Source organism: Eulemur rufifrons, chromosome 18 (assembly GCF_041146395.1).
Source record: "Eulemur rufifrons isolate Redbay chromosome 18, OSU_ERuf_1, whole genome shotgun sequence".
In the NCBI taxonomy this organism is placed as follows: Eukaryota; Metazoa; Chordata; class Mammalia; order Primates; family Lemuridae; genus Eulemur; species Eulemur rufifrons.
This window is the reverse complement of record NC_091000.1, coordinates 47,802,345-47,825,549: the sequence shown is the minus strand read 5'-3', so window position 1 is coordinate 47,825,549 and position 23,205 is coordinate 47,802,345. Positions and strand designations below refer to the sequence as shown.

At 41.4% G+C, this 23,205-nt stretch overlaps 5 non-coding genes across 5 annotated transcripts; 3 read left to right on the top strand and 2 right to left on the bottom strand.

The window, feature by feature from the left end:
• The first annotated feature begins 206 nt into the window (after nucleotides 1-206).
• Nucleotides 207-279, top strand: TRNAM-CAU (transfer RNA methionine (anticodon CAU)). Its single transcript has one exon. It is a non-coding gene; the product is annotated as a tRNA-Met (tRNA).
• A 5,767-nt stretch (nucleotides 280-6,046) lies between these two features.
• TRNAA-AGC (transfer RNA alanine (anticodon AGC)) lies at nucleotides 6,047-6,119 on the top strand. Its single transcript has one exon. It is a non-coding gene; the product is annotated as a tRNA-Ala (tRNA).
• Nucleotides 6,120-8,627: 2,508 nt separating this feature from the next.
• On the top strand, nucleotides 8,628-8,700 carry TRNAI-AAU (transfer RNA isoleucine (anticodon AAU)). Its single transcript has one exon. It is a non-coding gene; the product is annotated as a tRNA-Ile (tRNA).
• Nucleotides 8,701-13,311: 4,611 nt separating this feature from the next.
• Nucleotides 13,312-13,384, bottom strand: TRNAM-CAU (transfer RNA methionine (anticodon CAU)). The gene has a single exon. It is a non-coding gene; the product is annotated as a tRNA-Met (tRNA).
• Nucleotides 13,385-17,360: 3,976 nt separating this feature from the next.
• On the bottom strand, nucleotides 17,361-17,433 carry TRNAA-AGC (transfer RNA alanine (anticodon AGC)). The gene has a single exon. It is a non-coding gene; the product is annotated as a tRNA-Ala (tRNA).
• Nucleotides 17,434-23,205: the final 5,772 nt, after the last annotated feature.

The following is a 23,205-nucleotide window of genomic DNA, read 5'->3' as shown; positions in this document are numbered from 1 at the left end:
GCCCGCACGGTCCTATCGTTAGGTGAATCCTGGACAGGCGTGGACTCCACTGGTCCTGGGTGCGGAGTCCCTCAGGTGTAGCTTTGGCTGATGTGGAGTAATTTCCAAGTGGCATTACTTATGTTCTGGGAAGGCTAGGAAGTGACCAAGCAGCCGTGCTACAGAAGAAGTGTCGATACCTGCATGGTAAGACATATGGCACTGTCGCCCTCTTAGCGCAGTCGGCAGCGCGTCAGTCTCATAATCTGAAGGTCCTGAGTTCGAACCTCAGAGAGGGCAGGCTTTTGAAGCCTCCCCCACACCCAATTAGGAAACAAACGCTGCGTCTTACCCGATAGTACGAAAATCATTTCCTTCTCTTGCTGCTTTTCAGCCTCCCGGTGCAAACATTTACATTACACCGCAAACTGCCAGCTGTCCGAGGAAATTGGTCTTCCTCTCGGCTCGCACAGGAGGCGGGGGAAATTTCTAGTCCAACTTCATGCTCTCAACGGCACCCAGCCGAAATTAGCCGAAACAAACTTCTTCATTCTCTTCATCATACAACCAATATTGCTAGACCACTCATCTTAGGACACTGTTTGGGCAGCGATTCAAGAGGGAATACAATGCAAATATTCCCGCCCTCCTGAAATTGCATCCCACTTGGGAGGACCGGGGGAGAAACAGGAAGGAAACAAGAAAAATACCTAAGAAGTTGTGTGACCAAGTCGATTGTGAGGGAATCATTAGGCAATAAAGGTGTCGGGAGTGTCGAGCTGACACATTCAGCTTTCAGGGGAAGAGTCAGGGAGGTTGTCACCTGGGAGGCATCCTTTAGCCTCCTCTTCCTCCAGTCGTCTTGCTGGGCCTCTTGTGTCCAAAGTTTCTATTCTAACACTGTCATGAGAGTAATTTTTACTTGTCGAGGCACCTGGGGAGATGAGAGCTTTTTACATGTGAGGCTACGTGTCTCGGTTGGATAAATGATGGTACAGGAGGACTGGGATGGTAAATCTTTCATGTTTCTTCTTCACATGGAAAATGAAGACTGTGGGATTCTCAGGGCGGATTCACAGCACCTAGAGATGAGTCTGAGCAGTTCCATTAGCTACTGCTTTGGCTTCCCTGTGGAATGTGGGCCACTCACACTAGGCTTGTGCCATAGGTGCTCACTAGGGGTTTGACTAGCGGATTTACTGACTGAAGTCAGAGCCCACCAGGGTTCTCTTTTTGGCTAGTACAGACGTCCCTCTAACGTTTCACATAGTCCTTGTGTGAAGAAAAAGCCCTAAATGGGCTTGAAAAATTGAATTCTCTATGGTGAAAGCAGGAAGCCTTGCCACAGAAGGGCATCATATCAGCATATGGTAGGGGCTCAGTACAGATATGTATTCTTGATAGGTCAAGAGGGTTAAGCAGCAAATCTGACCAGAATATCTCTGGTGGAGAAAAGCAATCTTGTTTTCATATCCACCTTTCAAAGTAGAATTCATCCCCAGAAATCCATCTGCCTTTCCATTTGAATGGCATATGGACCATAATTCTTGTCTGTTGATGTCTGGAAGAAAAGGAAGGAAAGATACTTATTGGTCTTTCATCTTGGAGAAAAGCCCTTCCCCATTATGTCTGACATAAATGAGTAGGATGGGAAGGAATTCTGACTCCCAGAACATTAGTGTTTTTGTTGTTTACCTTTTCTTCTTTCCTTAAATTAAACACCGAGTAAAAGCCCTCTTTTCCACAGTTTTCAATGGGCTCTTAAAATTCACCCCTGTCTTCCCTCTACTTTATCCTATCTCAGGATCCTAGTATCTGCCTATGCCAATCTTATCTTTCTCTGTAAGTTAAGGGGAAGGATCAAGCCCCATACAGCGAACGGGGCCATATTTGGAGGGGATCATGGTAGAGATGTGGGACCCTTGGAGACTGCCCTACCTCTTCCACCTGTGTGGCCATAATTCCAAAATTCAGTAACAATCCCAGACCGATTTTTAAAGCAAGAAAACAGGACCTGTGGGACAACCCCACAATTCCAAAGATGTACCCTACTACCCTACTACGACCTTTCACTTCCCTTCTGGCAATTCAAGAAAGGGAAACTGTGCCAGAACTAGATTATTTCCATGGAAAAATACTACAGGTCTCCCTTTCCCCTACATTTTCTGACAGAAGCAGTAGCTTTTCATTGTGTTTCTGCCTGGGCTCGTGCTGGAGATGCTCTGCCCTCCGTTGAGTCAAGGACCCCCACTGTCACAGTACCTGTAATGACAGTCCAGACCAAACCCTTCAGAAATGGCTGCACATTTATGAAAAGATCAGGTGGTTTTTAATTCCCACATGTAGAAACTGAGATAAATTGTTTTTCTCTTTTCAGAAACAGCTCAAATTCTATTACAACATGGGGAAAATCCCAGCAGTAATACTAGAAATGTATGCCATCCCCATTTTTGATCAGAACCTGATGAGACCCAGAAATGTGAAGAGAAGAGAAGGAGGGTCATGATTCTGCTGTGCGGAGTAGTGGGGTGATGCTTGCATTTTGCCCTTTGCTGGCAACCTTTTCTCTCCTTCTACCTGAGCCGTTTCGATGCCAAGAATCCTCTGGGTGATGCTCTTAAGGACCCTGTGAATGGCTTGTTCTTTGGCAAACCCAACATTTGTTTAGGCCAGTGGTGTAGGGTCTTAAATTGGCATTAGAAAAATCTTGCATTTTGACTCTGTTGCTCTATGCTGACTGGGCTTCTGGGCAGGCTGTCCACCAAGGCCCTTCCTTCAGCTGCCAGCTCCTAAAATCATCTCCTCTACTCTTGCCTCACTCAGGCTTAGCAAGCTGCTAACTTCATGGCTCTCAGTCCCCAAATCAAATGTCTCTTTGCTAGAGAGGATACCTCCCTAACTACAGCCACATATTCATGATTTCTGCCCATCACAAGAACTTATTCCATCTCCCTCATAAACACTGTGTGTTTTAGAAAGTGTCTTATGAAGTTTTTTGTTTCTAATTTTCCATCTCTCTTCTGGAATGTAAGGTTCTTTAGACTCAAATCACCGTTTGGCCTCAATTTATCCCCAGTGCCTAGAGTTAAGCCATGCAATATGATTACCACCTTGAAATGGAGATAATAGGTAAGGATAAGGAACAGGTAACTCAAATACAAATTAATGACTTAATAAATCATCCTGCCACATTTCCAAAATGTTAATCTCTGCACCTGCTGATTCATTTTTCTCTTTTTGTGCTTCATCCAATAGTTTGAATTTTACTGATGACTGTTTCTAATGTATAATTTTTATTTTTCCCCAGTTTTTTTTAAAATTAGTGTATAATAAAATGAAGACATAAGGACTCACCTTTATCACCCAGTCACAGCTGTAATTTGAATGTTGGGTGAAACTAGATCAGAACTAAAAGCCTAGTGCCTTTGCATGCATGTTCCTGTAACCATTTCCTCTGCACAGGTCCTTCATTGCCAGTTTCATTCTGTTCTCCACAGGTGAAGCCATAAAATAATACCTCTACTTTCTGTTCCTTCTGGGGAGTACCAAGATGAAGAGGGCTTCAGGATTTGACTAATGAAGCTTGTGAGGATTCTTACACTAGGTAGACCACAAATCTTTAATGTTCTGTGAGCCTGAACACTGACGAAGAACAGTGTGAGAGAGGAAGACAGTGGTCACATTCAGAATGCTGACAGTGTAAACAGCACAGTGTCCTTTTCAGGATAGTCAAGTGTCCTTCAAGACACCTCCTTCTTTTGGGGGCCAGTGATAAAATGATAACATATCTGATAACGGGTTGTAAGAAATTGCTTTCTCAATTTTCTTTTCTTTTAAGGCTGGAAGGACGGTGATGTGCTCATTTCTCTTTTACGTGTTATGAAAACAACCCCCGAGGTGGATTTCTGAAGGTTAGCTTGTCAGAGGGTGCTCCCTGGTGAATGGATAGTGCCATTGCTCCCCCTTAAAGGCTGAATAAAAAGAAGCATCGGCATGCTGGGAGTTACTAGGAGATTCCCTCTTGTCATTTCCTATCTCTCTCATAGGGGGAAGGATGACAACAATTAGGGACTTGATATACAGACTAAGAAAGATTCAAAAGGAATAAAAAAGAATCAGGCACAAATCCTCTGCTAGATTCTTTTGTACAAATCCATTTTGCCTGAAAAATTATACTTTAACATACATTCATATTCTATTTCTCCATCATCTATTTTGTTTTATTTTAGTTTTACATTCACAAGAAGCCTGTTGCTACCAAATAAATGAGAAAATCAGTTAATGGCTACAGAACTGTACTGAAATCTCCCATAAGATGCTGGGAGAAGTTTCCTTAAAAGTGAATAATGCTCTGCATACAAGGACCTTTTCAGCACTAGGTGCTAGCAGTTGTAATGAATATTTCTTAATTTTTACGTAAGTTGGTTGATAGAGCTTTTCCGCTACCCTAAGTATCATCATCCCAATTTTACAGATGACATGGAAGCTCTGAGGAGTTAAACTGTTTTCCTCAGATCATGCAGCTATAAAGAGCAAAACCAGATATGGAAAAAAAAATTCTTTCCAAATTAAAAAAAACAAAACAAAACAAAACAAGCTTTTGCTTTACCCTGACACATAGTCTCACCACCTGTTTTCTCCACACTCACTCATTCATTCATCCTTTCATTCATGTAACAAATGCATGTCAATGAGTGGATTTATTTTTCCATTCATCAGATATTAATTCAGAATCTCTTCTGTGACTGCGACCCCAGGTCAAGACTTCCCAGTGCCTTTGTCTCTTTCTTCTCTTTCAAATCTGTACACCCAATGTCTTGACAAATAACTGTAGATTCTTCCTGCACAACCTCTCCAAATATTTTTATTTTTATTTATTTATTTATTGCTATTCATTCATCTCTCTCTTCATCCATTCTCCCATGGTGTGGAGGATGTATTCTGCACCACCAAGTGTAACAGGGACTGGAGCTGCAGAAAGCTCAAGCTATTCGCCTCAACAGCTGACAGAATGAATGTGGAAAAACCTCAATCCTTCAAAATCTTTACAACTTCTTTCACCTGATCTTCTATTCCAGTTTTCCATTTCCAAGCTTTTGACCTTCAAAACTAAGGACCTTTTTCTACAATGTTACATTGATTATTTAAGCCATTTGTCTGGAGTTTTTCAATGACTTTTAAGCTTCTGTAATGCTCTCCCCAACATAGCTCCAAGTGTCTAGGCTTTTCAATCACTACTTCCCTCCATGCGTATTTTACACACACACACACACACACACACACACACACTTCACTTAAACAGGTATATTTCTTCACACAGGAATCCTACATCCATGCCAGTTTTCTTCACCCTGTGTTCAATCCTCAACAGCATCTCTCAATGGACACTTTTTGATTCCTTTACTCTGAAATGATCTTGCCTCTCATTCTTTATTGCCCCTCCCTCCCTTCCTCCCTTCCTTTTTCTGTTCTCCAAGGTAGTGTTGTTATGTAACTTGTACATGACACACCTTAGCAACAATGGAACACGCATCTCAGATTAAGAAACAGAAGCGCTCCCCCAGGAGTTTCCGTAGTGTAGCGGCCAGCACGCTGGCCTTCTGCCCAAGAAGTCCACGATTCGAAAATAGCACGAGCTTTTTGCCTTCCAGAAATAGCCACCACCACCACCACCACCCGGTTCCCACCTCCTCCTAAGTGGTCCCAGCTACGAGGAACAAGTGGTAATCCCCACCCCCTTCCTTAAATAAAATCATTTAACCATCCTGGGATATCTGTACCACATTAGCTGGACAGTTCTCGGTGGGTCCTGCTAAGCTGAGACATTCTTCTGTTCCGGAATATCTGAAACTTGAAAAGTTGGCGGCGCCAGTGTTTTCCCATTGCGACTTTGTCCTTATTACCTTTTCTCCTCCGTCCTCCCAGACACCAGGTAGCCACTGCGCTCTTGCCCTGGGCAGTCAAGGAGAAGAGTCGCTCTCAGTTAAGCCCCGGTTTCAGTCTACAAATCTTAAACTACGAGCTAGTTTCGGTGTCCCACGAGGGCTAGAAAAAGCCGGCGTCAGCTGGGGAATTAGCTCAGGTGGTAGAGCGCTCGCTTAGCATGCGAGAGGTAGTGGGATCGATGCCCACATTCTCCAAACTTTTTCGCTATTTGAATCTCGCCTCTCCAAGCGACAACCAGAACCCTTCAACCTCTTGGAAAAAACGAGAAAGTACACACCGAACGCAGTAGTAATTTGGACGCCAATGTCGTTCGTGACGTATGGGCACAAACAGTACAAGGCTGCCCATGGCTCTACTGGCATTCGGCATAGTATAGATCTACCAATTTATAATTTGTTTTCTCTTTCTTCCAGGACTGCTGATACCAAGCGACGTAACCAATTGCTCTTTCTCTCACTTTCCTCCTGCAGCTTGGTCCTAAAAGAGCCACAGTCCTGAGAAGTACAGAGCACAGCTACCTGGGCAAATAAAGCCCCCGCTTTCTGGTCAGGGGACTCAAACCGGGAGTCCCAAGTAAACCGGAACCTACCGGGAAAGACATCGTGGAAAGCAAACCCAGGAAGTTGTTTGTGAACTCCCGGGCGTACCCACGAGCTGTGAACAAGTGGCTCCGGTCCTAAACGACTCACCTAAAAAGAACTTGAGAACTGAGCTAAGTGATGGCCCGCTTCCCAGGGCACACATTGGCCACATTCCGGAGACCTCCACACATTATATATTGTAAAGGCTTGAAAATGGTATCGACTTTGAAACCACAACACACAGAAGGCGGGTCCCTACTTGGAACTTGAACACAAGGCAGTCAAGTGCCTGCAAAAACAAAAATAGCAATATTATCCCTAAGATTTCAGCGAGACACAGAGTATCATCACACAGTACAAAAATGTTCGGGTTACAATCCAAGATTATTCAGCACGCGAGGAACAAGTGAAATCTTCATTCATTTGGGAAAGAGAATCCACGGAAAACAATACTGAGATGACACAGATGTTGGAATCATCTGACAAACACTTTAAAACAGTTATTAGAACAATGCTCCAAAAATTAGGGGCCAACACCCTTGAAGTGAATGGAAAGTTAGAATGTCTTAGCAAATAACTGGAAGATGTAAACACGACTTTTAAACTTAAAAATTAAAAAATGCATTAACCGGAACTGTTGGGGGGGGGGGGAAAGACTTCATTGGATGGTCTCGCTGCAGAATGGAGATGACTGAGGAAAAAGTCAGTGAACTTTAAAATAAAATAATAATATCTAGATACTCTGAACGACAGTGAGAAAAGGTTATCGTTTCAAATGAACACAGTCTTAGGGACAAATAGCAAAATAACATTGTTTCTCCACCTTTTTTTTTTTCTTTTCACTTCGGTTCAAGGCTATGCCCACTATTAAGCTCACAGGAGGAGGAGACCCAGTTGCCTCACCGATAGCATTTCCCGCCTATGCAAAGCGCTGAAGAAGGGAACAATATAGCGTGAAGTAGGATTAATAAGGGTCAATTTGCATAGAGGAGACAGTGGATAGAATCTCAAAAGTGAGGCGAAAAGTCAGGGCAGCCTCGTAAAAGATGGATCGGAGAGATGTGAAAGTCTAGTCCCAAATCCAGAAGAAACAGAACATTAGCAAAATGGTCCAGGCAGATCATTTATTATTGACTGTGTAATAAAGCAAGGCAGTGAATTGAGACTTTTTAAATTTATTCAATTATTCCACATATATCTACTGAGCTATTTATTATATTAGTCCCTGTGTACTGTGGGTGTTCCTAGGAATTCAACCACTTTGCAGACGCTGTATTTTGCGGACCCCGTTAGCGGGAACCCAACGAACTTCCGAAAATGAATCTCGAGGAATGTACTGGAGAAGTGGCCAGCCAAGCAGAAACACGCAGAGAAATTAGTTCTCTTTGGAACAGAATACATCAACCTCGTGAGACTCAGCGATCAGTGGAGCTCCCAGCGAATCTGTCTCTAAGGTATTAGTCGAGGCTTCAAAATTGAGTATTTCTGTGCATAAAGTGTCAATCGACTTAACACGTTTCATAAAGAAGAACAAATGAAATGCGAAAGCAAAGACTGCAATGGAACGCATTTATCTAAAGTGTCTTTCAAATAGAATATGGGAGCGCTTTCCCGAGTTTGGTATAAATGGGGTCGGGGGAGGAATCAAATATTCACTTTGGGGAAAAATGGGAACTGTGTGCTAGAAACCACGGGCAGAGGAGCCTGGGTGGGCTACTTATATCTGCCTTGGCAGCCCATGGAGAGGAAGTGATGGTAATTCCGTTTTCCGTCATTTTCTCTGAGGGTCGCTCAGGAGCTATGAAAGCAAAGTAGAAAGGAGGAATAGAGGCGGGCCAGAGAACGCGTGGAGGGTGGTGGGGTTGCATTTTAAATAAGGTAGCCATGGAAACTGCGTCATGAAACATCGAAGCAGGTTACATTTGGATTTTCCTTCTGCAGCATTTTATTTTAGCTAAAATTTTGAGCTAGAACAAAATTATCGAGGGTCATAAGCGAGTTACTGAAGATCATAGCTTCTTCCTAGCTACAAAGTAAACTTCAGAAAACTTTCTTTGGTGACTGGAATAACAGTCCCCTTTAAATATCTAGGGAGAAATAGGAAAACTATTGCAGCATGATGGCCGGTTCCTCAGTTGGTTAGAGCGTGGTGCTAATAACGCCAAGGTCGCGGGTTCGATCCCCGTACGGGCCACAGGTGGGCTTCTTCTTTTTCTTTTTTATGCCCTTCAGACAGCTGTTAACACAAGTTCTGTGACTGAAGAAAAAATAGAAAACGAGAATGTAAATTCATGTGTAGCCAGTAGTTTTGACAGGATACAGTGCAGTTTACTGTAGTTTTGTGTTTGCTGTTTACTGTCCTGGCAAGAGCAAATACTGAAAAGAGCTGACATTCCAGAAGTAAATTGAAACCCAGGAGTAATATGAAAAACAAGTGAAAACACAGAAATACATAGGGGGCGGGGGCTTTTCATCCTTTTACATTTTCCAAGGTGTCTAAATCTCAGCCATGACTAATTCCTAACGTAGGCTTTCCTAACTATACATCTGCTTACTTCCCACAGAGTTGTCCTTGGCATGTGCAGGGTCTCTCAAGTACAACTCCAGCCCTTGCCTCTGCTCCATTCTTCATTTCCATTTCCTCTCTTTTCAATTTCTACACTTGACTCTAGAGACACTGGACTTAAAGAAATGTCCCATACAGAACGCTGAGCCTTTCACCTACTCCATGCTTGTCCAAATGCTTTGTTAGACACAAAACCATCTTCTGGGAGACATCTTCCCTGAAACCTCTCCCGGTTTTCTGAGGTTGACTTGTGTTCCTCCTAGCACTCCCAGAGATCCAGGTACACATCTGTTTTGTGGCATTTTACCAGGTTGTGAATATCTATTGTTTGGCCATCTTCCTCATGAGACTATAAGCTCTTTAGGGAAAGGACGCTTATTGTTTAGTGAGTGCTAAGTACTTTTAAAAGTCTGCATGAATGAATGAAGAGTGAGAGATATGTATGTAGCCCAGGAAGGAAAGAGTGTGTCTTTTGCTTCAAAGGGACTTCACAGGTCTGTAGAATCCATACTATCTCAACATAGTGTATTTAGGTCAGACTAGCAGTAGGCTATAATATATGGTGATTGGTCCCATTTCTCTGAATGTATCACTGAGGCTCAGAGTGGCTCTACCTCCCCCCAGAATCAGGATGGTGCTGAAAGATGAAGCATGCTCAATAGATCCAAAGTCAGGGAAAGTCTGAAAGTTGAACTTCATTGAGGCTGAGAGATGGGAGAGAGCCCTCTTAAATGATGGGCATTTCCACTCCACTGATCTATAGTGAATAAAACAGTGAGCCAAGTACATCTCAAACTCTATTTTCTGCACAGTTAAAGTGATTGGTTTTGCAATTTTCAAAATTCAAAACAGAATGATTTAGAATTAATGTTTGCAAAACTACTCTTTATGAAGTCTTTGGCTATGAGCAGACACACATATACAGAATAGTGATATTTTCTCTTGAAAATAAATGGGATTTATGCTTGCACCCAACAATAATTAAATAGGGAGAAAAAGCTACGGAGTTGGTTAAGTCACTGGCTCTACCCTCAACGCATGGACCTTATACTCCAGCTACTTCCCTATAGTAACTCCTGGTTTCACAGTCTCAAGGCAAAGTCCAGAGGCAGAGAAGTGCAAACCATGTATGAGTGTGTGTGTGTGTGTGTGTGTGAGAGAGAGAGAGAGAGAGAGAATTTACACTATTGAGGAAAATATTTCCTAAATGCTCTCCCTAAGATTTACTCTTGCATCTCATTGGCCACATTTGTGTTACGTGCCCTTGCCTAAACTAATCATTGGCAAGAGAATTAGAACAATTAGATATAATTCTTGGCTCTGATGTTGGAATCCACCTCTTTTGCAGAAGATTGTTGTGGAAAAACGTTCAAGTGCTGGATGAAGTCCTTTCTATATTAGAAAAGGAGAATGGAAGGAATGATGATAAATCTAAATTTTTGTTGGGTAAATAGCAAATAGTATCTGCTATATCTTATTCTATCCCCATCCAGGAAATACAAGAAAAATTATTTAGTGAATTTCTCTACTCAGTAATGTGCTTGTGGCTATAACTATTCTTCCTGATCCACCAATCATAGAAATAACTTGAACTACAACTCTAATTGAGTTGTAGTGATAAGAGCAAAAATGACATTAATATTATATAACGATGTATAGTTAGTTGTTCCTCAGTATCCATGGAGGATTGGCTTCAGGACCCCCTTGGATACTAAAATTCGCAGATGTTCAAGGCTCTTAAATAAAATGGCATAGTATTTGCATATAACCTATGCACATCCTCCTGTATATTTCAAGTCATGACTAGATTACTTATAATACCTACTACAATTTAAAAGCTAGGTAAGTAGTTGTTATACTGTATTGTTTAGGGAATAATGACAAGGAAAAACGTCTGTGCATGCTCAGTACAGATGCATTTTTTTATAATATTTTCGATCTGCAGTTGGTTGAATCCATGAACGTGGACCCTACAGATACTGAGGGCCAACTGTGATGGTTTCAAAATGTCATGAAAAAAGAGAGCTTTTATTCTTAGAAGGTTTGCTCCTATATTTTCCTCTTAAAGTTATATAGTTTTAGCTCTTACACTTAAATTGTTAATCAATTTTCAGTTAATTTTTGTATGAAATGTGAGGAAGGAGTCCAACTTCATTTTTTGTATGTGGATTTCCAATTGTATCAGCATCATTTGTTGAAGACTATTCTTTCCAAATTGAAGTGAGTTGGCAGCCTTTTCAGAATCAATTGGCTATAAATGGAAAAGTTTGTTTCTGGGCTATTGATTCTATTCCATTGATCTATATATCTATTCTGATGCCAGTACCATATTGTCATCATGACTTGTTTTTTATGAGTTTTAAATTTGGAAATGTACATCCTCTAATTTTGTTCTTTTTCAGGATTGTTTTGGCTGCCCTAAATCCCTTGCACTTTTACATGAATTCCAGGATCAGTTTCTCAATTTTAAGTAAGTAAATAAATAAATGCCAGCTGGAGTTTTATAGGAATTGCATTAATGTATAGATCACTTTAGGGAGTATTGACCATGACATGTTTTCCAAATTTTTGAATCTTCTATTTCTTTTAAAAATTATATGTAGTTGTGAGAACATAAGTGCTGTACATTTTTTGTAAATATATTCCAAAGAATTTTATTCTTTTAAATAAAGAATAAACAAAATTGTTTTCTTAATTTTATTTTTAGATGGTACATTGCTAGTATAGAGACATACAATTGATATATTTATATCACTCATCTAGCCTGCAATCTCGCTGAACTTACTTATTAGATCTAAGTATTTTTAGTGGATTTCTTAGAATTTTCTATATACGTGATCATGTCATCTGCAAAATAGATAGTTAGAACATTTAGCACAATGTTGAATAAAAATGCAACTTATCTATGCAAATTTATTCTAAAATAATGGGAAAAGGTTTTTTTCCATTCTGGGAAGAAAAAAAAATGTTTCCTTTTTTCCTGTCCTTCCTAAGGGCTATAAGTATCAACTCTGTGGTTCATTCAAATTGTGGTGTGAAACTCACAAACTTACAGGTTGTTTTTCTCAATGATGGACCATCCAGTCTTATCACATTGCCTGCTTAACCATCTTGACCTCCTGAGCACTCATCTTTGTACCCAGACCCTGCAATATTCTCAGATTATAGGGTTCCTTGGCAAAGCTTTCTGCTTTTCCCAAAGAGCACTAATTGTTCAGGCTAATTAAGGATTCTTTCCTCACCCAGGGACTATGGGAAACTTTCGAGGAAAGTTTGTACTATCCAGGAAGAGAACACTGGTTCTGACTTCGATCTGCATATCCACTAGTCAAACCCCTAGTGAGAACATTCCTCAAAAGCGCAATGTGAGAGGCCAGCATTCCACAGGGAGAAGGCAATCAAAAAGTAGCTAATGTTTACTGTGAAGTTCCTACTGCTCAGACTCATCTCTAGGTGCTGTGAATCCACCCTGAGAAACCCACAGTGTTCCTCTTGCACGCAAAGAAGAACCGTGAAAGATTTACCACCCCAGTAGTCATGTACCATCGTTTCTCCAACCAAGCCAAGTAGCCTCACCTGCAAATATCTCTCATATTCCCAGTTGCCTCGACAGGTAAAAATTACTCTCATGACAGTGTTAGAATAGAAACTTTGGACACAAGAGCCCCAGCAAGACGACTGGAGGAAGAGGAGGCTAAAGGATGCCTCCCAGGTGACAACCTCCCTGACTCTTCCCCTGAAAGCTGAATGTGTCAGCTCGACACTCCCGACACCTTTATTGCCTAATGATTCCCTCACAATCGACTTGGTCACACAACTTCTTAGGTATTTTTCTTGTTTCCTTCCTGTTTCTCCCCCGGTCCTCCCAAGTGGGATGCAATTTCAGGAGGGCGGGAATATTTGCATTGTATTCCCTCCTGAATCGCTGCCCAAACAGTGTCCTAAGAAGACGAGTGGTCTATCAATATTGGTTGTATGATGAAGAGAATGAAGGAGTTTGCCGCGGCTAATTTCGGCTGGGTGCCGTTGAGAGCATGAAGTTGGACTAGAAATTTCCCCCGCTTCCTGTGTGAGCCGGAGAGGAAGACCAATTTCATCGGACAGCTGGCAGTTTGCGGTGTAATGTAAATGTTTGCACCGGGAGGCTGAAAAGCAGCAAGAGAAGGAAATGATTTCCGTACTATCGGGTAAGACGCAGCGTTTGTTTCCTAATTGGGTGTGGGGAAAGCTTCAAAAGCCTGCCCTCTCTGAGGTTCGAACTCAGGACCTTCAGATTATGAGACTGACGCGCTGCCGCCTGCGCTAAGAGGGCGACAGTCCCATATGTCTTACCATGCAGGTATCGACACTTCTTCTGTAGCACGGCTGCTTGGTCACTTCCTAGCCTTCCCAGAACATAAGTAATGCCACTTGGAAATTACTCCACATCAGCCAAAGCTACACCTGAGGGACTCCACACCCAGGACCAGTGGAGTCCACGGCTGTCCAGGATTCACCTAACGATAGGACCGTGCGGGCTGGGGGACCAGGGACAATCATACCGGTCTTTGGCTGTTCTTCTCTCGTGTGGCCCAATGACCTGGCTTTTCCCTCCCTCACAGATCTTAGTCACTCTTCCTTCCACCTTCCATGGTCTCTTTTGCTGAAAACAAACATAGAAGGTGCTCACTTAACAATAGTTCACTGGTCTGACCAACCGCGTGAATGAATGAGGCAAGAAATAACCCTCTAATGTGTCTTTTGTCCGTACTACTCTGTCTTACTTTCTATATCCACTTGCATCTACATGACTGGAGACATTCCCTCTACAAAAAAATAGAAACGAAAAGAGAACAAAACAAACAAACAAAAAAACCCCAAACACCACAGAACTTATAATAATAACCTCTGTGTGTGTGTGTGTGTGTGTGTGTGTGTTTTACAATCTTGCCGGTCAGTAATTATACTAATGAGTTTACTTCACATATAGTTAAATTGAATTTCAGCAATGTTTTGCTGTAATCTGCACTTCCCGGATGTACTGGAGGCTTCCATAAGTTAAGTAAAAAGTCCCAGAGCTGCTAAGTGGCAAAGCCTGAATTGAGAAGCAGATTTATTTCTTAGATTCCAAGACGTGAGGGGTTTTTTTTCTTCTCTGCTCCATCTCAGGATGTCTCTGCCTGTTCTTCTGCATAAGCAGCCCATTCATTCATACACCAGATATTTAATTCCCAGCCTCCTCATTTCCTACCTTTTGTGCTTAGACTTCCAAGTCAACTTTGACTCAATCTCCTCCTTCAAACACTACATCAAATGACTTGCCAAATACTGAATATTATTCTTGCATAACTCTTTTGAATCTATGCATTCCTTTCTATTCATTCAGTACATATTCACTGGGGAGGTGTTCTGTGCCAGGTGTTCTGTGCTAGTAGGCTTAGGTAATTGAAAAGGAATTATGCTACTCCATACCTCAAGACAAGGCAGGATAAACATGGTCAAGGGATGATCGACTTCCAAATTCACCATTTTCAGTTTCCCTGGCATTTACTGCTAAATAACTCTTTCAAAAATATCTGTTTCAATAATGTCACTCTCTACACTCTGACCATTCTTGATTTTCCTAGTTATAATATGACATTGCACAGTCTTTGGCACATTTTTCTACCAAAATTGTAATTTTTAAAGTAAAGTCAATTAGATTTATTGGTGGATTGTGTTGTTCAGTTCTTCAATATATTTGCTGATTTGGTGTCTACTAGATCTATCAATTGCTGAGAGAGCAGCATCGACATTTGCAACTATAACTGGATTTTTCTATTTTATTTTTCTAGATTTATCCACTCTTGTTTATAAGTTTTAAAGCTCTGTTTCCACATACACATTTAGGACAATATTTCTCTGGTGAATTGACACCTGTAATTATGTAACATCCCTCTTTATCCCTGGAGATTTTCTCTGCTTTGAGATCTACTTTGTCTGGTTTTAACATATCCACCTCAACTTTCATAGATTAATGCTTGCATGATGTATCTTTCCCCAGTCTTTACTTTCAACCACTTATATAACTTTTAATCTCATATGTAAGTATATTGAAAGTGTTGCTTACAGTCAGCATATTTATTTTTAATAAATTTTGACAATCTCTGGTTTTTAATTGATGTGTTTAGATCATTTACATTTAATGTTATTATTAACAAATTTTTAAATAGATCTACTATTTAATAATTTATTCATGGTTTGCTCCCTTAGTCTTTTAGTCTTCTATGTTCCTCTTCCTATCTTATTTTGGCTTACACAAACATGATCAGCAAGTGGTTCAGGAATTACCGCATACATATATAACTTTTCACAGTATACTTGGAATCAGTATTCTTACTATTCAAGTTCAATATAGAAACTTCATAACCATTAAGTCCCTTTACCCTAACCCCTTTATGTTATCTATGTAGTACCTCTAGATAAAGTGTAAACTCTGTCAATGTTACAATTTTTGCTTTCAAAAATCAAACATACTTTAAAGAACTCAAAAAAATAATAATAGTCTGTTATGTTTCTCCAGATATTTCCTGCTTCTGCTATTGTTCATCACCTTCACTGGTGATGTTCCAAGTTTCCTTCTGGTATCATTTTTCTTATCAAATAATTGCTAATTCTTTTCTACCAGTACTGTTAGTAATGAATTCTCTCACTTTACCTTCAAATTATCATGTATTTATTCATCTTTATGTCTGAAATATATTTTTGCTATACAAAGCATTCTGCACTTACAGGTCTTTTCTTTCAGCATTTAATAAATGTCATGACATTTTTTTTCTGGCCCCTATGGTTTCTGATGAGAAAGCCACAATTATACAAATTGTAGTTTCTCATTTATTTTCTTTGGCAGCTTTGATGATTTTTCCCCTTAGTTTTCAGTAGTTGGATTGTGATGTGTGTGGGTATTGATTTCTTTTGAGTTTATCCTCCTTGAGGTTTGCTGAACTTACTTAATCTGGTTTATGTCTTTTGACAAATTTGGTATGTTTTCAGCCATGAATTCCTCAAAGTTTTTTCCCCTCAAGGATCTCTTTCTCCTCTTCTTCTGGGATTATGATGATGTGACTATTAGATTTTTGTTATTTTTCTATTTGTCCCTAAGGCTGTGTTCATTTGAAAAGATAACCCTTTCTGTCATCCAGATTATCTAAGTATTATTGTTTTATTTTAAAGTTCACTGACTTTTTCCTCAGTCATCTCCATTCTGCAAGCGAGACCATCCAGTGAAGTCTTTCCCCCCCTCCAACAGTTCCGGTTAATGCATTTTTTAGTTTTTAAGTTTAAAAGTCGTGTTTACATCTTCCAGTTATTTGCTAAGACATTCTAACTTTCCATTCACTTCAAGGGTGTTGGCCCCTAATTTTTGGAGCATTGTTCTAATAACTGCTTTAAAGTGTTTGTCAGATGATTCCAACATCTGTGTCATCTCAGTATTGTTTTCCGTGGATTCTCTTTCCCAAATGAATGAAGATTTCACTTATTCCTCGCGTGCTGAAAAATCTTGGATTGTAACCCGAACATTTTTGTACTGTGTGATGATACTCTGTGTCTCGCTGAAATCTTAGGGATAATTATTGCTATTTTTGTTTTTGCAGGCACTTGACTGCCTTGTGTTCAAGTTCCAAGTAGGGACCCGCCTTCTGTGTGTTGTGGTTTCAAAGTCGATACCATTTTCAAGCCTTTACAATATATAATGTGTGGAGGTCTCCGGAATGTGGCCAATGTGTGCCCTGGGAAGCGGGCCATCACTTAGCTCAGTTCTCAAGTTCTTTTTAGGTGAGTCGTTTAGGACCGGAGCCACTTGTTCACAGCTCGTGGGTACGCCCGGGAGTTCACAAACAACTTCCTGGGTTTGCTTTCCACGATGTCTTTCCCGGTAGGTTCCGGTTACTTGGGACTCCCGGTTTGAGTCCCCTGACCAGAAAGCGGGGTCTTTATTTGCCCAGGTAGCTGTGCCCTGCACTTCTCAGGACTGTGGCTCTTTTAGGACCAAGCTGCAGGAGGAAAGTGAGAGAAAGAGCAATTGGTTATGTCGCTTGGTATCAGCAGTCCTGGAAGAAAGAGAAAACAAATTATAAATTGGTAGGTCTATACTATGCCGAATGCCAGTAGAGCCATGGGCAGCCATGTACTGTTTGTGCCCATACGTCACGAACGACATTGGCGCCCAAATTACTACTGCGTTCGGCGTGTACTTTCTCGTTTTTTCCAAGAGGTTGAAGGGTTCTGGTTGTCGCTTGGAGAGGCGAGATTCAAATAGCGAAAAAGTTTGGAGAATGTGGGTATCGATCCCACCACCTCTCGCATGCTAAGCGAGCGCTCTACCACCTGAGCTAATTCCCCAGCTGACGCCGGCTTTTTCTAGCCCTCGTGGGACACCGAAACTAGCTCGTAGTTTAAGATTTGTAGACTGAAACCGGGGCTTAACTGAGAGCGACTCTTCTCCTTGACTGCCCAGGGCAAGAGCGCAGTGGCTACCTGGTGTCTGGGAGGACGGAGGAGAAAAGGTAATAAGGACAAAGTCGCAATGGGAAAACACTGGCGCCGCCAACTTTTCAAGTTTCAGATACTCCGGAACAGAAGAATGTCTCAGCTTAGGAGGACCCACCGAGAACTGTCCAGCTAATGTGGTACAGATATCCCAGGATGGTTAAATGATTTTATTTAAGGAAGGGGGTGGGGATTACCACTTGTTCCTCGTAGCTGGGACCTCTTAGGAGGAGGTGGGAACCGGGTGGTGGTGGTGGTGGTGGCTATTTCTGGAAGGCAAAAAGCTCGTGCTATTTTCGAATCGTGGACTTCTTGGGCAGAAGGCCAGCGTGCTGGCCGCTACACTACGGAAACTCCTGGGGGAGCGCTTCTGTTTCTTACATCTGAGATGTGTGTTCCATTGTTGCTAAGGTGTGTCATGTACAAGTTACATAACAACACTACCTTGGAGAACAGAAAAAGGAAGGGAGGAAGGGAGGGAGCGGCAATGAAGAATGAGAGGCAAGATCATTTCAGAGTAAAGGAATCAAAAAATGTCCATTGAGAGATGCTGTTGAGGATTGAACACAGGGTGAAGAAAACTGGCATGGATGTAGGATTCCTGTGTGAAGAAATATACCTGTTTAAGTGAAGTGTGTGTGTGTGTGTGTGTGTGTGTGTGTAAAATACGCATGGAGGGAAGTAGTGATTGAAAAGCCTAGACACATGTACCTATGTTGGGGAGAGCATTACAGAAGGTTAAAAGTCATTGAAAAACTCCAGACAAATGGCTTAAATAATCAATGTAACATTGTAGAAAAAGGTCCTTAGTTTTGAAGGTCAAAAGCTTGGAAATGGGAAAACTGGAATAGAAGATCAGGTGAAAGAAGTTGTAAAGATTTTGAAGGATTGGTTTTTCCACATTCATTCTGTCAGCTGTTGAGGCGAATAGCTTGAGTCTTTCTGCAGCTCCAGTCCCTGTTACACTTGGTGGTGCAGAATACATCCTCCAAACCATGGGAGAATGGATGAAGAGAGAGATGAATGAATAGCAATAAATAAATAAATAAATAAAAATAAAAATATTTGGAGAGGTTGTGCAGGAAGAATCTACAGTTATTTGTCAAGACATTGGGTGTACAGATTTGAAAGAGAAGAAAGAGACAAAGGCACTGGGAAGTCTTGACCTGGGGTCGCAGTCACAGAAGAGATTCTGAATTAATATCTGATGAATGGAAAAATAAATCCACTCATTGACATGCATTTGTTACATGAATGAAAGGATGAATGAATGAGTGAGTGTGGAGAAAACAGGTGGTGAGACTATGTGTCAGGGTAAAGCAAAAGCTCGTTTTGTTTTGTTTTTTTAATTTGGAAAGAATTTTTTTTCCATATCTGGTTTTGCTCTTTACAGCTGCATGATCTGAGGAAAACAGTTTAACTCCTCAGAGCTTCCATGTCATCTGTAAAATTGGGATGATGATACTTAAGGTAGCGGAAAAGCTCTATCAACCAACTTACGTAAAAATTAAGAAATATTCATTACAACTGTTAGCACCTAGTTCTGAAAAAGTCCTTGTATGTAGAGCATTATTCACTTTTAAGGAAACTTCTCCCAACATCTTGTGGGAGATTTCAGTACAGTTCTGTTGCCATTAACTGATTTTCTCATTTATTTGGTAGCAACAGGCTTCTTGTGAATGTAAAAATAAAATAAAACAAAATAGATGATGGAGAAATAGAATATGAATGTATATTAAGGTATGATTTTTCAGGCAAAATGGATTTGTACAAAAGAATCTAGCAGAGGATTTGTGCCTGATTCTTTTTTATTTCTTTTGAATCTTTCTTAGTCTGTATATCAAGTCCCTAATTGTTGTCATCCTTCCCCCTATGAGAGAGATAGGAAATGACAAGAGGGAATCTCCTAGTAACTCCCAGCATGCCGATGCTTCTTTTTATTCAGCCTTTAAGGGGGAGCAATGGCACTATCCATTCACCAGGGAGCACCCTCTGACAAGCTAACCTTCAGATATCCACCTCGGGGGTTGTTTTCATAACATGTGAAAGAGAAATGAGCACATCACCTTCTTTCCACCCTTAAAAGAAGAGAAAATTGAGGAAACAATTTCTTACAACCCGTTATCAGATATGTTGTCATTTTATCACTGGCCCCCAAAAGAAGGAGGTGTCTTGAAGGACACTTGACTATCCTGAAAAGGACACTGTGCTGTTTACACTGTCAGCATTCTGAATGTGACCACTGTCTTCTTCCCGCACACTGTTCTTCGTCAGTGTTCAGGCTCACAGAACATTAAAGATTTGTGGTCTACCTAGTGTAAGAATCCTCACAAGCTTCATTAGTCAAATCCTGAAGCCCTCTTCATCTTGGTACTCCCCAGAAGGAGCAGAAGGTAGAGGTATTATTTTATGGCTTCACCTGTGGAGAACAGAATGAAACTGGCAACGAAGGACCTGTGCAGAGGAAATGGTTACAGGAACATGCATGCAAAGGCACTAGGCTTTTAGTTCTGATCTAGTTTCACCCAACATTCAAATTACAGCTGTGACTGGGTGATAAAGGTGAGTCCTTATGTCTTCATTTTCTTACACACTAATTCTAAAAAAACTGGGGAAAAATAAAAATTATACATTAGAAACAAACAGTCATCAGTAAAATTCAAACTATTGGATGAAGCACAAAAAGAGAAAAATGAATCAGCAGGTGCAGAGATTAACATTTTGGAAATGTGGCAGGATGATTTATTAAGTCATTAATTTGTATTTGAGTTACCTGTTCCTTATCCTTACCTATTATCTCCATTTCAAGGTGGTAATCATATTGCATGGCTTAACTCTAGGCACTGGGGATAAATTGAGGCCAAACGGTGATTTGAGTCTAAAGAACTTTACATTCCAGAAGAGAGATGGAAAATTAGAAACAAAAAACTTCATAAGACACTTTCTAAAACACACAGTGTTTATGAGGGAGATGGAATAAGTTCTTGTGATGGGCAGAAATCATGAATATGTGGCTGTAGTTAGGGAGGTATCCTCTCTAGCGAAGAGACATTTGATTTGGGGACTGAGAGTCATGAAGTTAGCAGGTTGCTAAGCCTGAGGCAAGAGTAGAGGAGATGATTTTAGGAGCTGGCAGCTGAAGGAAGGGCCTTGGTGGACAGCCTGCCCAGAAGCCCAGTCAGCATAGAGCAACAGAGTCAAAATGCAAGATTTTTCTAATGCCAATTTAAGACTCTACACCACTGGCCTAAACAAATGTCAGGTTTGCCAAAGGACAAGCCATTCACAGGGTCCATAAGAGCATCACCCAGAGGATTCTTGGCATCGAAACGGCTCAGGTAGAAGGAGAGAAAAGGTTGCCAGCAAAGGGCAAAATGCAAGCATTGCCCCACTACTCAGCACAGCAGAATCATGACCCTCCTTCTCTTCTCTTCACATTTCTGGGTCTCATCAGGTTCTGATCAAAAAAGGGGATGGCATACATTTCTAGTATTACTGCTGGGATTTTCCCCATATTGTAATAGAATTTGAGCTGTTTCTGAAAAGAGAAAAACAATTTATCTCAGTTTCTACATGTGGGAATTAAAAACCACCTGATCTTTTCATAAATGTGCAGCCATTTCTGAAGGGTTTGGTCTGGACTGTCATTACAGGTACTGTGATAGTGGGGGTCCTTGACTCAACGGAGGGCAGAGCATCTCCAGCACAAGCCCAGGCAGAAACACAATGAAAAGCTACTGCTTCTGTCAGAAAATGTAGGGGAAAGGGAGACCTATAGTATTTTGCCATGGAAATAATCTAGTTCTGGCACAGTTTCCCTTTCTTGAATTGCCAGAAGGGAAGTGAAAGGTCGTAGTAGGGTAGTAGGGTACATCTTTGGAATTGTGGGGTTGTCCCACAGGTCCTGTTTTCTTGCTTTAACAATCGGTCTGGGATTGTTACTGAATTTTCGAATTATGGCCACACAGGTGGAAGAGGTAGGGCAGTCTCCTAGGGTCCCACACCTCTATCTACCATGATCCCCTCCAAATATGGCCCCGTTCGCTGTATGGGGCTTGATCCTTCCCCTTAACTTACAGAGAAAGATAAGGTTGGCATAGGCAGATACTAGGATCCTAAGATAGGATAGAGTAGAGGGAGGACAGGGGTGAATTTTAAGAGCCCATTGAAAACTGTGGAAAACAGGGCTTTTACTCAGTGTTTAATTTAAGGAAAGAAGGAAAAGTAAACAACAAAAACACTAATGTTCTGGGAGTCAGAATTCCTTCCCATCCAACTCATCTATGTCAGACATAATGGGGAAGGACTTTTCTCCAAGATGAAAGACCAATAAGTATCTTTACTTCCTTTCCTTCCAGACATAAACAGACAAGAATTATGGTCCATATGCCATTCAAATGGAAAGGCAGATGGATTTCTGGGGATGAATTCTACTTTGAAAGGTGGATATGAAAACAAGATTGCTTTTCTCCACCAGAGATATTCTGGTCAGATTTGCTGCTTAACCCTCTTGACTATTGAGAATACATATCTGTACTGAGCCCCTACCATATGCTGATATGATGTCCTTCTGTGGCAAGGCTTCCTGCTTTCACCATAGAGAATTCAATTTTTCAAGCCCATTTAGGGCTTTTTCTTCACACAAGGACTATGTGAAACGTTAGAGGGACGTCTGTACTAGCCAAAAAGAGAACCCTGGTGGGCTCTGACTTCAGTCAGTAAATCCGCTAGTCAAACCCCTAGTGAGCACCTATGGCACAAGCCTAGTGTGAGTGGCCCACATTCCACAGGGAAGCCAAAGCAGTAGCTAATGGAACTGCTCAGACTCATCTCTAGGTGCTGCGAATCCACCCTGAGAAACCCACAGTGTTCCTCTTGCACGCAAAGAAGAAACGTGAAAGATTTACCACCCCAGTAGTCATGTACCATCGTTTATCCAACCAAGCCAAGTAGCCTCACATGCAAATATCTCTCATATCCCCAGTTGCCTTGACAGGTAAAAATTACTCTCATGACAGTGTTAGAATAGAAACTTTGGACACAAGAGCCCCAGCAAGACGACTGGAGGAAGAGGAGGCTAAAGGATGCCTCCCAGGTGACAACCTCCCTGACTCTTCCCCTGAAAGCTTGAATGTGTCAGCTCGACGCTCCCGACACCTTTATTGCCTAATGATTCCCTCACAATAGACTTGGTCACACAACTTCTTAGGTATTTTTCTTGTTTCCTTCCTGTTTCTCCCCCAGTTCTCCCAAGTGGGATGCAATTTCAGGAGGGCGGGAATATTTGCGTTGTATTCCCTCTTGAATCGCTGCCCAAACAGTGTCCTAGGAAGACGAGTGGTCTATCAACATTGGTTGTATGATGAAGATAATGAAGGAGTTTGCCGCGGCTAATTTCGGCTGGGTGCCGTTGAGAGCATGAAGTTGGACTAGAAATTTCCCCCGCCTCCTGTGCGAGCCGGAGAGGAAGACCAATTTCATCGGACAGCTGGCAGTTTGCGGTGCAATGTAAATGTTACCACCAGGAGGCTGAAAAGCAACAAGAGAAAGAATGATTGTTGTACTATCCGGTAAGACCCAGCGTTAGGTGTTTTGTGATTTGGTGTGGGGGAGGCTTCAAAAGCC